This window comes from Spea bombifrons, chromosome 4, assembly GCF_027358695.1.
Source record: "Spea bombifrons isolate aSpeBom1 chromosome 4, aSpeBom1.2.pri, whole genome shotgun sequence".
NCBI lineage: Eukaryota > Metazoa > Chordata > Amphibia > Anura > Pelobatidae > Spea > Spea bombifrons.
Window position 1 is genome coordinate 77,146,553 of NC_071090.1, and position 14,485 is coordinate 77,161,037.

Sequence of the window (14,485 nt, forward strand, 5' to 3'; positions counted from 1 at the left end):
GCCTGGATTTTTCATCAATATAAAGGAGGTTCTTTATTAAGGCAGTGTAGCCAAGTGGTTCCAAATGCACACCGTTATAGCAACCACTTACCTGCTGCACAACGTACCATCATCTGAGTTGCTTGTATTGAAGTAAACGTTCCAGCCCTGAAAACTGGGATCTTCTTTTCATCATAGCCAAATTACAGCAGGTATGAAAAGTGTAGGTATAAAAAAAACAACAACATCCTTGCTACCAGTTTAAAGCACTTGCAATAATAATAATATAAAATAGAAATACACTATGGGGTTTATTCACTAAAGGGAGGGCTGTTTTTCCTCATTGATCTCAAGTTTCTGCTGCAGAAAGACCTTGGCTGACCAGGTATATCGCATAGTGAAATCACACATTGAATTATGCATAACAACGTAAAGTCAAGGATGTGAAACCTCAACTCTCTCTTAGTGAATAAACGCGTATATGTTACCAGAGCACATCCCTACACTAGACATCCTGTTATCCACACCTCCAGACATACGGCCCAAAGGTTGTAAGCGCATTCAAACCCAACAAACGCCTTATAGTGACCGTAAACGGTACCGATCAGCAGGATTTTAGCGCCTGAAAGCGAAATGTTGTTTGACGTTTTAATCATTAGACCCCCGCAAGCACTGCATCTGGCACACAATAACCCCGCTCAGGAAGCAACGTTCCAGACTACTGAAGGACCAGCTGAAGGCTGTTAAAGCGCATCAGGACACAGCCAATCAGCGATGGCTTTACAATTCAGCCCCAAAACGCATTCTCAGTCTCGCGCATAGCCCCGCCCTTTATTTTTTTTTCTCCTTGTTGCCACCTACTGGACCGACGACAAACCCGCCCCGATTGATTTTATGATGGACTGGCGACTGAACCAATCGTTCGTGCCTCTCCTCCCTACCATTCACCGTTTTCTCCTTCACAGCGTACTGATGCCACGGCTGGTGGGCGGGGCTTAGGTGCACGTCTTGGAGACAAGGGGGGTGGCTCTGTGTTCTGCAGGGTGAAGTAACAGGGGTTTGGATGCTGCGCGTAGACACTGAGGTTGTAGCGGGTTGTCCTTAGCCGGTGAAGTCTGGATATCTCAGCTTAATGCATGGAGGGCATGGGCTACACGTAAACCAGGTAAGCCGGGAAGACGTGTGTGGGAAATGCCCCGCAGAGCCTAACGTGTGCAATGTCATGTGTCTGCACTGCAGAGACGGGACAGGATCACTCTTATCTGCCTGGCTGTGCTGCACGGTCACTCCGCATTGTGTGCTCACCTTGAGTGGATGTGCTAGGTTAATGCGGTGCCGACTCTGGGCATTACTGCTGTGACCTCCACACTGTGCAGTCACTGACCTGTCCCGTTCACTGAGACCGGCGCCGCATGCACCTGCGCTGGCGAGTCATCATCATCATCATCATCATCATGATGATGATGACTGTGTGTCTGCCACATGCTTTCCTGTAGGTCCGTGATCGGCTGCAGTGGCATTGTGTGTAAACAAAAACACATCTTGTATGATAATTGTAAGACCAGTGACCAGTGCCAATGTCACTGATGTTTGTGTTCTTGACTGTATATGTGACATGTAACATGGGATGAGACTGCCCTGTACTCTGTATAGCAGCCAAGACAGGATTCAGTGACAAGTGTCATGTCCAGTCTTGGAACAGCAACCTCTGAGTCTTTGTTGGCATAGGTAACCATTATGCTGTTATTGCAGAACATTTGCATTATATATATATATAATGTTTACATTTTATTTTTGCGAATGCATGGCAGTATCCAGTAACTCATTCCTGATTATACATAATATTTAAATGGTATAATAAAATCTTTGACTCATTCGTTTTAACAAGTAATTCTAGATTTTGCAATGGCATTAGTTTCCTTTGTAAACATAAGCTGGCCAGCTGTCGATATTTATATATTTATATGTGTGTGTTAGTATTGGGAACAGGCGATTGTTAATTTTTTGCATGCAACCCGAATACCTGTGATAGTGTTTTTGTGATCTTGATTTAGTAATAAATATGTGAATAGTGGAGTGAGTGCTGGACGTGTCTGTAATTACATACATAGCTGTCACCTCCGTATAAACTTTTGCATTTGCTTGATTTTCGGATAATATATTTGCTAAAATGTATCTTGCGATTTCTGCAAAACCAGTGATGCGGTGGCTGCAGTCGCGTACTATGTATAGTTCATGTAATGTGGTGTGTGCATATCCATGTATGTAGGTATTATTTGGGATGCATCATAATCTGATGGCAGATCTGTATTACACGGGAGAGCGGTGGGCAACTAGTGATGAATTCTGACTAGTGTTGGACTAATAATGACAGACGGATGGAATCTGCTATGGACATAAATGCAGGCTGCCCAGCCCAGATGTAAAACATAATTCTCGTAGATTTGCAGTAGTAAATAAACATTTTACTCGTCACGTTACTCTGTCCGGAGAAGCCAAGGTTAGATGCAAAGCAATCATAGTTTTGTAAGCAAGCTTTGAATTTGTATTAAAAAATACAATTTGATGTTTTCTGTTTAAATGTTGCATAAATGCATGTATTATATACAATAAGCGATTAAGCGTAGCAGTTGCAGGTTATGAGGCCCTGTGTGTTTGCCAGGCCACTACATGAAGATCCAAAATATGTTTTTACTAGACATCTTTTATCCTGATTTTTTGTGTTTTATTTAATAGTATACAGCACTAACATGATTTGTGGGAGTGAATGATCCAAGTAAGTGTTCTCTGTAACTAGAAGCTGCATTCGCTACAGCTATCTGTGTTTAAAGCTGCTCTATGACTACATACACTGAAACCTTTCTTGTGTTTCACTCCCTGCATATTCTGGCATGCTGCCTGGCAGGACACTGGAGGCTTCTATATCTCATAAATCACAAGCCAACCTTTGGTGATGGTTTGTTATTTAAAGAAAATAGTTTGAGCAGCATGTAAAGTTTGTTAAAGGGATGTTGGGCTGGTTGTAGAAACAACCAGGTATACCAACCATATGACGTGGTGATGGTGTGAATATTATTTTAATACATAAACAATACATGCCACAGCCAACCATTGTCAAGTAGCAGTAGAAATGTTCTTACTCTATCCATACTACCCATTCACTAAACGTTGTCTGATAAGACTAAGCCACCTTTACTGAATTTTTTCAGAGCCTGCCGGAGACAACACTCTAGATTCATTATTCTTGCAGCCTGTTATAAACAAGGGTCAACCTTTGCATGTTTTATCCTACAACCTCAGATCCAGCACCAGCCGCGTACTAACTATCCCTCACTTCAAAAAGGAAGCAGGTCGAGGGAGCTGCCTTTTTCAGAGCTCCTCACATGTGGAATAGCCTCCCAGACGCTGTCAAATCATCCAATAGCCTAAAATCCCTGAAAATGAGCATCTCCCAACATCTACAAACAGAATGTACCTGTCATACGATTACAAACGCCTACTTACACTGAATATGCCAATTGTAATTTTATTTTATAATATATATATATATATATATATATATATATATATATATATAACCCTGTATGTGAAACGTTTCTGGACTTGGTCCCCAGGAAATGAGAGAACTCTCAATGCATTCTTCATGGTAAAACACTTTCTAAATAAATAAATAAATAATACACGAATGGCTACTTGGCTCTGCATATTTAAGTTGGTTCTATTTCTTATGACTGTTCTCTGTGTTTTTGAGATGAATGTCTATTATATTGAATTGACTTTCTGCAGGCACACAGTAGACAGGTAATCTTTGAATGTGCAGCCCTTTTCATAAATGCATACAGCAACATGAGAAATTTGATGCTTAAACTCATAGTCCATCCTGCACCCATATGTGGTACAAATGCTTTGCCAACCATCAATTCTTTGACAGCAGAAGGTGCTTTCTTCCTTCTGATAACAATAGTTAGCATTGTATAGAGTTGTGTAAACAGGGTGAGAAGCGAACATTCTAGTTCTTTAGATTCACAATTGCAAGTCATTATGAAGCGCCTAACCCAGCTAGCTTTAGCTACAAGGAGGGTTGATGTGACCCTGCCAAAAATTTAGTAAAATTAAATTATCTTGAGAAATCTTACAGCCGATCCATTAATCGTCAAATAATTCCTTATACCTGGTAAGGTTTTAGAATACATTTGGTACCAATACAACCGAACGCACCTAATAATAGTACGTTTACAAATATTCACCAAGCTGAGGATGTTATCAAGGACACCCGGTGTTTTTATATACATTTAGATAACCCTTGGAGCTCAAAGAACTCCCCCCACCTTGAATGCATGGCTTGATTTTGACCTTGTAGCAAAAGGTTAAAAATCTGGGTTATATCCCATGTGAGGCCAAGCAAAAGAGAATAATTAATAACTAGGATAATGCAGCAAAGTCATCGTAACGGTAAAGTGGTTATTAAGTCTTGTTGCTATCCCATAATCACTTGTGTTTAACCTCTTCGGTAATGAACTGCATGGAGTAGATAGCAGTGATTTCGGTTTTGCTGATTGGCCCTTTTTAGTTACATTACCACTTTATAATGCTGAGAAAGCGTCAAATCTCATCTTATATTTTCTGTATGAACAATATTTATTTTCATCTATTTGTATTTTAATCTTATCTGCTTCTTGTCTCATTCATGCACCTTATTCTGTTTCTACTCTTTTATTGTGTCCTGCTTTTAATTTTCTACACAATGCTTGGTTTACTCTTTTGTTTCCCATGTTGAACTCCTGTTTAGTGTGCATTCCCTTGATAGTCTCAGTAGTCCACAGGAATTTTAGTTCCGGACACACCTAGAAAACTTGTAGACTGCACATATACTGTATATGTTTTACATATATGTATGCAAGTGCAGATAATATACAGCATGATCACTATGACAACAGATCGGGAATGGTTTGTAGATTACACTCTATGTATGTAAAGTTGAGTCCCTGTTTATCTCCTGTGTCTTTTTACAAGTGCATAAAAGCGGTATAGTGTCTGCTTACCAGTCATTTGTTGCTCATCATCATCAAAACAAAAACATTTGTCTTGGCTTGCAGGTTTGTGAACCCAGTTTGTAATTCGGGATAGGGGTCTGAAACTATCTCCCCCAAATGACAACCAAGTTTATGTTTTAAACCCATATTCATAACTTCTACGCATATTACTCCACCCAGGTGTGTTTTCATGAGGACCTGTAGGGTTTTGTAAACACATTGGTGGAGCTTTGACAATGTAGAACCAAAAGAAGTTGGAATCCAGTTGATAAAAATCTTGTAGCTGTGATTTGCTAATATTGGATAAGGGATTGAGGCAGAGGTCCAAATGTACACTGTTATCAATACATAATGTTTGTATATATTGCTATATTTCACAGTAATACATTTATGACCTAGGGGTTTCCCTAGATACTTTGTAATTTATCTACCACAGTGCCAAATAAAGAAAAGATTAACATATATATATATATATATATATATATATATATATATATATATAAGGCCTGTATTCTTTTTCATCGTTCAAAATGCTTCGATTGGGTGTGTGTATATATTGTAATTCTTTTTTTTTTTATTTAGGAAAAAAAACAACATTACATAAACAGAGAAATAACAAACATTGCAATTCTTTGTTGTTTACACTATTACATTGTATTTATTTTTATGGCTCTTGTTGATCATGTTGACAAGGTCCAGTATTTTTTTAAAATATTTTTATTGTTCACAATTGTGGCTTATATATTTTTCTGTAAGAGTATTATATTTTTTTGCATCATTGAGTGTTTTTACAGGTTTCTTGTATCGTCTTGCACAGGGTTATTTATATTTATTTGCAGTAGGTTTTGTGCCCTATTGTCACTCTGGCTGCGAGGTCTCACACTGGGCGCTCGTTATTAGTTTCTTTTTCTTGCATATATATGGGGTCCAGTACCATTTTAGTGCTTGTTTTTGATTTGGTGGAAAGGGGTAAAACAATTATTTTAAATGTTAAAACATTTAAATCATCATTTTTCTAACCTATTTTTATGTTCAAATGTGTATGTGTGTTTTACTTTGCTCGCCATTAACATACTGAATCTGTTGATGGCTGTCAGGCCCAGACTGGACACCCCATATGGCCCACCCCACCCTATGCAACCAGTGTGTGGCCTTCAACTGAGTATGCCCAGCCGCACTCTACGTAAGCATAAAAACATAACATGTGGCTATGCTCGTCCAACCAGCGGCCACGCTTGGCAGCCACTTGCCTTAAAATGCCAGCGCCACCTCATCATTCCCAGTCTGGTCCTGATAGCTATTGTCCAGATGTTTGGATCCATTTACCCAGTCACATAATGGTTTTATTGGTTAGCCTTTTAGATTGAATTTGCATGTAAATATTATTGATGACCCATAGAATGAGATCATCATAGTAGTATTTATTAGTAGTCATTCAGCAATCTCCCTTAGATTTCACCATAAATTCACCCATAAGTGTTATTGGGTGAATGTGATATTATACCTGTTTGATCTTTAGTGAAGAAGTTCATTTAACTTGTCTGCTCATTAACATGCCTTTATATGATGAAAATGCTTTGATTTAGTGTGGGGGAGGCTTCCTTATTTGCATGTGGTCCCTCTTGGTTACTGTGCATAATGGAGTGTTGAAGCCCCGGTGGAAGTGCCGGCAGCAGTGGGGTTGTCTGGATCGTGCAGACGTCCACCGGATGCCAGAGAGGAGTATCCAGGTCCTCTGCAGCGCTGTGGGGGATCTGGATCCTAACCCTGCTGCTTGCCTGCAGCAGGGCTAAAAGGAAAAGGAAAAAAAACTGCAAGTCCCGTGCGTCAGGAGATACAAATTGTGCATCCTTGCGCTAAACCCCGATTATAGGCTGCACCCCCACTTTAAAGACTTAAAGTGAGAGAAAAAAGTGCGGCCCATAATCGGGCAAATACGGTAATAATTTGATGTGGGAAGTCTTTAATAATGTTTTTGTAAACCTGCCTGGTTGTACACCTTTGCAGGTGCTCCAAGAAACCACGCAGTCAGTACAGAAATGTGGTTGCAGATAGAACCCTTCGGCCCAACCAGTCTGCCCATTTCCTGATGTAGAGACTCAGATCCTAATCAGTGCTTGATCTTGTCTTATATTCAGGATAGTTTTATGTCTATACCATTCAAATTTAAATTCCCTCACTTTATTAGCCACTACTATTACTGCTGGGTGGCTGTTCCATTTATCCATCACCCTCTCAGTAAAGTGAAATGTACCTTATATTACATCTGGCCCACTAGTTTAGATTATGTTTTAACATTTCAGCTCCTTAGTTAGTATGTGAATTGGAAAAGGTCAATGCAGACTTATGCCTAGTAATGCAGTCCCTTATTATTTTCAGACACGATGTAAACACGATTACCAATTCAAAAAATATTTTGTTTGCAGGTATTTTTTGTTACCTAGCACATTTATCTCTGCTGTGATAGAATAGGTGGCCTCATTTATAACATTGAGCTGTCTCAAATTTCCATGACAGTCCTGTGATCAGATCTACTTTAAAGTAGGCTATTCGCCTACTTTACACATTTGTCAGTAGAATGTAGAACTACTCTGCTTGGGCTGACATAGTATTCCGATGCAACCTGCACTTTTTAGTCCTGGGAAATAAATGGAAGACTTTACATGAAATGTCCTGGCTGTGCCCTTGCAGTGGTAGATGTGAGAACAGAGCTGGGAATAAATCTAATTAACTTAGAAAACTGGACATTAAAAGGAACCTAGGTGCTGGACCTAATAATGGCTTTATCCCGTATGTGACCGCTCCAGTGCTTTCTCCTCCATTTATTGCACGCCAATTCACTGAAGAAATGTGAGTTTTCATACCATGCCATTCGGATCAATATGGTGTGTTCTATAATGCTCATTGGCACCACATAGAACCACAGTATCGTTAATGGTTCATTTATTTTATATATTTTTTATTTATTTATTTTTGCAGATCTAGAACAATTTCTTAATTGTACATGCTAAAATAGACAATGCATTGCCTAGTGGGGATTTGGCAAGACTTGACTTGCTCTTTGTCGGTAAAATAGCCAATTTTCCCTGAGAACCCTTTACATTTAGGGTTTTAGTACAATGGTGAAGTAGGCTGTTCAAGCATTTCAAAAATTCACAGAATTGACCAAAAAATTAAGATTTACTGTTGTAGGATTCCTGAAGGCTAGAATTCTGCATCACCAAAGTTCTTATGTTTTGATGTTAATTTTTGTTCTAAGATGACTTTATCTTGGTGCTACTATTCTTTGTCTATACATCATTGTACTCAGAATAAAACACATTAGTTAGCACAATCCAGACATAATGCATTTTCATCTGCAGACTCAAGGTTATAGATAGGGTCATGTGCTCTTTGCAAAGTAGCTGCTTAAATGAAATATTCACCGTTCACTTGGATGGCCAATTTCATGCTATAAAAGATCCAACAATGGCACTTTGGCTATTAACCCAGAAGGTGACTGCTTAGTACTTTTGTGCAGCAGATTCATTGAATAATTATTTTGGAGGAAAATATTATAGAGAAAGGCATGTTTTATTACCTGCAGTGAAAGAAATGGTACTGCTATAAGATTGCTTCCTTGACCCTTGTTTCTGAGCAATGGATCAACCCAACTTTTAATGATTAGTCTCATGGAGAGGCAAAATAACTTTTTGGTTATTGTCATTGTCTTTACACCAAACACATATTGTATGGGTAAAAGTATGATCATTGTATAAAGTTATTTTTTGTTTTTCAATTAGCTAGTATATTTTCTTGCTAATTATCCCGAAGAAGTAATTGAGCCTCAAAATGTATAAGACAGACACTTGAAAATACACAATTTATATTGCCTGGCTTGAAAACAGCTCAACAGACACAATTGGGACCAATGTTATCTGCAGGAGTAGCTCCAGATTCTTATGTACACTAAGCAAAAACACTTAGGTATGGGTATCTTATTGTTAAAAATAGATCAGTGTACATAAATGAAGGAACATAATACATCTACGTATTACACTTTGTAGCGGTATAAAGGTAATCTTTGTCTCCCACATCCTCTGTGGAGAAAAATAAAGCACTAACCATCAGAGCAGAGAACTGTGTAAAGCTGGGTTGACTATAACCAGTCCAGCAATTCTGTGTGTCCTTGCACTGAACAAAATTTTTAATAGATTTTCTTTTTGAGATTCCTGTTCTCAAGCTGGAATGTATATATATAAATTGTGGCCTGATTGTGGTGCTTGAGGTGCTAAAAAAAAATAAAAAAAAATTTGCATTTATGTGTTTAACTACACTATATATGGGACACCTCTCCTATTTGTTGAATAGCTAACAGGTGTAAAAAATCTAGCACATGCCATCTCTTTAGACAAAGCCTGGCAGTAGAATGGGTTGTACTGAAAACTCTGACTTTTAACATGGGAGGGTCAAAGGGATGCCACCTTTTGCCACAAGTCAGTTTGTGAAATTTCTGCCCTGCTAGATCTGCCCTGGACCACTGTAAGTGCTATTATTCTGCAGTGAAAATATCTTGAAGTAACAGCTCAGCAAAGCAGTAGACCACACTCACAGAGCAAGGCTGCCGAGTGCTGAAGAACATAGTGAGTAAAAAGTATATGACCTCTGTATCATCACTCACTACAGAGTTCCAAACTGCCTCTGGAAGCAACATCAGTACAAGCACTGTGTGTCAGGAGCTTTCTGAAATGGATTCTCATGGCTGAGCAGCTGCACACAAGCCAAAGATCACTATGCGCAATACCAAGCACCATCTGGAGTGGTGTAAAGCACACCTCCACTGGTGTGAAGCAGTGAAAATGTGTTCTTTAGAGTGATCAATCAAGCCTCACCATCTGGAAGTCTGATGGACGGATCTGGGTTTGGCGGATTGGAATGTGCAGTGCCTACTGCCAACTTTGGTGGAGGAAAGATAATGGTCTGTGGGTGTTTTTTAGGGTTTGTACTAGTCTCCTTGGTTCAAGTACAGGGTAATGTTAATGCTACAATATGCAAATGCATTTCAGAAAATTTTATGCTTCCAACTTTGTAAGAACAGTTTTAGGAAGGCCATTTTCTTTTCCAGCTCGACTGTGCCCCAGTGCACAAAGCAAGGTCCATAAAGACACGGTTGGATGAGTTTTGTGTGGAAGAACTTGACTGGCCTGCACAGAGCCCTCAACCACACTGACACTTTTGGTATGAACTGGAAAGGAGATTGCGAGGCATATAGTTAGATGTATGATTAAACAATTACACCAAACAGGTACTAATGATCATCAACTTTAATATGCAAGTTGAAACACAATCATTTATGAAACCGAAACAAATGTTTAGGAGGAATACAACTGGGTGAGAGACAGCCAAACTCCTTAACAAGGTGAGGTTGCGGACGACAGTTTAATGTCAAAAGTCATACACCATGTAGTTATACTACATCAAGGCAAACAGTGGTTTCTAGATGTTCTGTCCAGTCTATTTTGAAGAAGCAAAAAGAAAGGGCAATGTTGAGGACCATAGACACAGTGGTTGGTCAAGGAAACTTTAGTGCAGCATATGAAAGATGCATTATGCTCACTTCCTTTCAAAATCAGAAGATGTACAGCATTGCCATCAGCTCAACATTAGCAGAAAAACAGTAGGGCCCAGGTACACCCATATACTGTCCGAAAAAGGTCTGGTCACAAGTGGTCTTCATGAAGGACTTGCAGCCAAAAAGCCATACTTCCAACATGGAAACAAGGCCAAGAGACTCAATTATTCCTAAAAACACAGGAACTGGTGTGCAGAAAAATGGCAGCAGCTGCTCTGGGCTTGAGAGTCAAAATATATTTCGCTGTAACAGAAGACAGTTTGTTTGTTGAAGGGCTACAGAGTGTTTTCAGGCAACTGTGGAGCATGGTGGAGGTTCCTTGCAAGTTTAGGGCTGTATTTCTACAAATGAAGTTGGAGATTTGGTCACAATTAATGGTCTCAATACTAAGAAGTACAGGCTGATACTTAACCATCATGCATTGCCATCACGGATCTTATTGGGCCCCAAATTTATTCTGCATCATTACAAAGACCCCAAACATACAGCCAAAGTCATTAAGAACTATCTTCAGCGTAAAGAAGGACAAGGAGTCATGGAAGTGATGGTGTGGCCCCACAGAGCCCTGATCTAAACATCTCTGAGTTTATCTGGGATTACATGAAAAGAGATAAGCAATTGAGGCTACTAAAATCCACAGAAGAACAGTGGTTCTTTTTCCGAGATGTTTGGAACAACCTACCTGCCGAGTTCCTTAAACTGTATGCAAGTGTACCTAGAAGAATTGATGCTGTTTTGAAGGCAAATAGCTGTCACACCAAATAATGATTTGATTTAGATTTTTCTTTTGTTCACTTGGCATTTGGTTTAATGATAAAAAATAATGAACATCTATTTTTGAAAGCATTCTTACTTTACAGCATTTTTTTCACACCTACCTAAAACTTTTGCACAGTACTAATGTTATTATACACGCCATGTGCACATTTCCTGTCTAGTAGTCAAAAGTGTGTGTGTGTGTGTGTGTGTGTGGTCAAGTCATGTTTAAGCTCTAATTATTTAAATATTCCACAGAGCTGCGCTGGTTAATGTGATGACAAATAAGTTGAGAGTTAATAAAACATTGCATAAACTTAAAAGTGGTGTGAGTATATACTCTATTTCGAATTACATATAGGATGCAAGGTTGTATAAATCGCTCTGGTTGTCACTGTCAAGTAACAGTTCAGCAACTAGCAGGCAATGGCTAAATTCCTCTACATATTGCATAGCTGCATTATATACATTCTTTTAAATAGATCATTCTTGTTGTAAGGCTCTGCCTCTCTGCAGATGAAGAACAGACATGAGTTTGGAGGTAATGTTAAAAAATCTTTCCCTATGACAGGAGTGGATCAACAAAGAATGGAAATACATCTGACCCATTTAAAGGAATAGTTATGCATTTTAATGCGTGTGCAAACTGCATGAGAAACCTCTGCAGACCTGCCCCTCCAGTGTCCATGATCTATCATAGCATGACTGGTTACAGCACGGTTTAATATCGAAAGCATCACAAAGAAGGATTTGAAACTTGCGAATGCATCTGCAAAAACCTGCAGTGGCGTCTCCAGCCTTCATATTTAGGGGGGCACATGGGGGGGGGACAGGGACGATAGTATGTGGGGCAATTTTAAATGATACACACGTGTGTGTGTGTGTGTGTGTGTGTATATATATATATATATATATATATATATAATGTATATATATATGTATATATATATGTATATTAGGGCTGCAACTAACGATTATTTTAATAATCGATTAATCGGCCGATTATTTTTTCGATTAATCGATTAATCGGATAAAAAAAACAATATGCAAATTTTTCGTTTATTTAAAAGAATTTAATGAACTGGATGTTAAAAAACAACTTAAAATTTACATTAACATTCTTATTTTGTTATGATGTAATAAAAAACAATATTTTCAAAGTACAAGAACCCAAACACAATATTTATGAAACAAAATAACCCCAAACATTCTGAAAAGAGGTGGACTATTACTGTTCAAGAAACTTTGCCCCAGCACTTTGCACTTTGCACCCAGCACTTTGCACCCAGCACTTTGCACCCAGCACTTTGCACCCAGCCCTGGCACTTTGCACCCAGCACTTTGCACCCAGCACTTTGCCCCAGCCCTGGCACTTTGCATCCAGCACTTTGCACCCAGCATTCAGCACTTTGCACCAGCACTTTGCACTTTGCACCCAGCCCTGGCACTTTGCACCCAGCACTGGCACTTTGCACCCAGCACTTTGCACTGTGCCCCTGCACCCAGTCTCTAACTCTGCCCTGCACCCAGCCCTGCCCCCACATTCTGCCCTGCCCCCACACTCACACTCTGCCCTGCACCCACTCTGCCCTGCACCCACACTCACACCCTGCCCTGCATCCCCACCCCCACTCTGCCCTGCACCCAGTCTCCCACTCTGCTCTGCACCCACACTCACACCCTGCATCCCCACCCCCACTCTGCCCTGCACCCAGTCTCCTGCCCTGCACCCCCCACCCCCACTCTGCCCTGCACCCCCACCCCCACTCTGCCCTGCACCCACACTCACGAACCGCTCTGTGCGAATGGAGCCACTCGCACAGAGCGAACCGCTCTGTGCGAATGGAGCCACTCGCACAGAGCGAACCGCTCTGTGCGAATGGAGCCACTCGCACAGAGCGAACCGCTCTGTGCGAATGGAGCCACTCGCACAGAGCGAACCGCTCTGTGCGAATGGAGCCACTCGCACAGAGCGAACCGCTCTGTGCGAATGGAGCCACTCGCCCAGAGCGAACCGCTCTGTGCGAATGGAGCCACTCGCCCAGAGCGAATCGCTCTGTGCGAATGGAGCCACTCGCCCAGAGCGAACCGCTCTGTGCGAATCGCTCTGTGCGAGTGGCTCCATTCGCACAGAGCGATTCGCTCTGTGCGATCTGTGCAGAATACTTACCTCCGGAACGCGTCACATCCGTCACGTAGCTAGAAGGCGGAGACGGCAGAGCATGTAGCAGAAGCGGGGAACGCTCGCGGAGGTAAGTAAAAGGAGCCGAGTGCTCCAACAACGAATTGATCACTCGATTAATCGATAACGGAAATCGTTATCGATGATTTCCGTTATCGATTATTATCGATTTTATCGATTCGTTGTTTCAGCTCTAATGTATATATATATGTATATATGTTAGACATGCATTTTTAACTAGATAAAATCTACTTATCTCTTTCAAGTAAAGACAGTGATTGAAATATGATTTCAAAATAACAGCTGAACTGGCAGTTTTCATTCTTTAATACTAGCCCCTACTGACAATATATATTTAAATATTAGCCCCTGCTGCCGATATATGTTAACAGTAGACCCTGTTGCCAATATATTTTATATTGAAAAAAACTGGACCCCAGGAAAGCACTTCCTTGGGCCCCACCCCAAGCCCCCTGGCGTGCAATCACTCCTTCCACCACCACACCAAAAATAAAACAATATTTGCCACACTGACTGTAGATTAGAGGAAGACTGTGAAAGTCAGTGCAGTCTTCCCTTCTTCTGACCCTACCATGACTTTGAGAGGTCCTCTCCCCCGTAATCATCCCCAGAGTCCCTTTGTCTCCTCATTTACTAAACCACACCTCTCTTTTACTTACTCCCTGTAGTTCAGGTATAGATTAAATAAACAACACATGTAAACACCACTGCAGGTATAGATCAACTGAATAAGACATAAAAACTCTATTTGCAGGTATACATAAATAATGTATGGAAACATAGCATAGCAGGTATAGATCAACTGGAAATCACGTGTAAAGTCAGCACTGAAGGTATCGCTCAAATAAACACATGGAGACAGCACTGCAGGCAATGATCAACTGAATAAGACATACAAACCCT

The 14,485-nt window shown here is 40.4% G+C and overlaps 1 protein-coding gene across 1 annotated transcript in view; it reads left to right on the top strand.

The window, feature by feature from the left end:
* Positions 1 to 1,031: 1,031 nt before the first annotated feature.
* The window catches only part of OTUD7A (OTU deubiquitinase 7A), an 87,886-nt gene continuing 74,432 nt past the window's right edge, over positions 1,032 to 14,485 (top strand). Inside the window, exon 1 of the mRNA XM_053465100.1 lies at positions 1,032 to 1,144. The gene's annotated coding sequence lies outside the window, so the exon portion shown is untranslated. The remainder of the gene's footprint in view (positions 1,145 to 14,485) is intronic.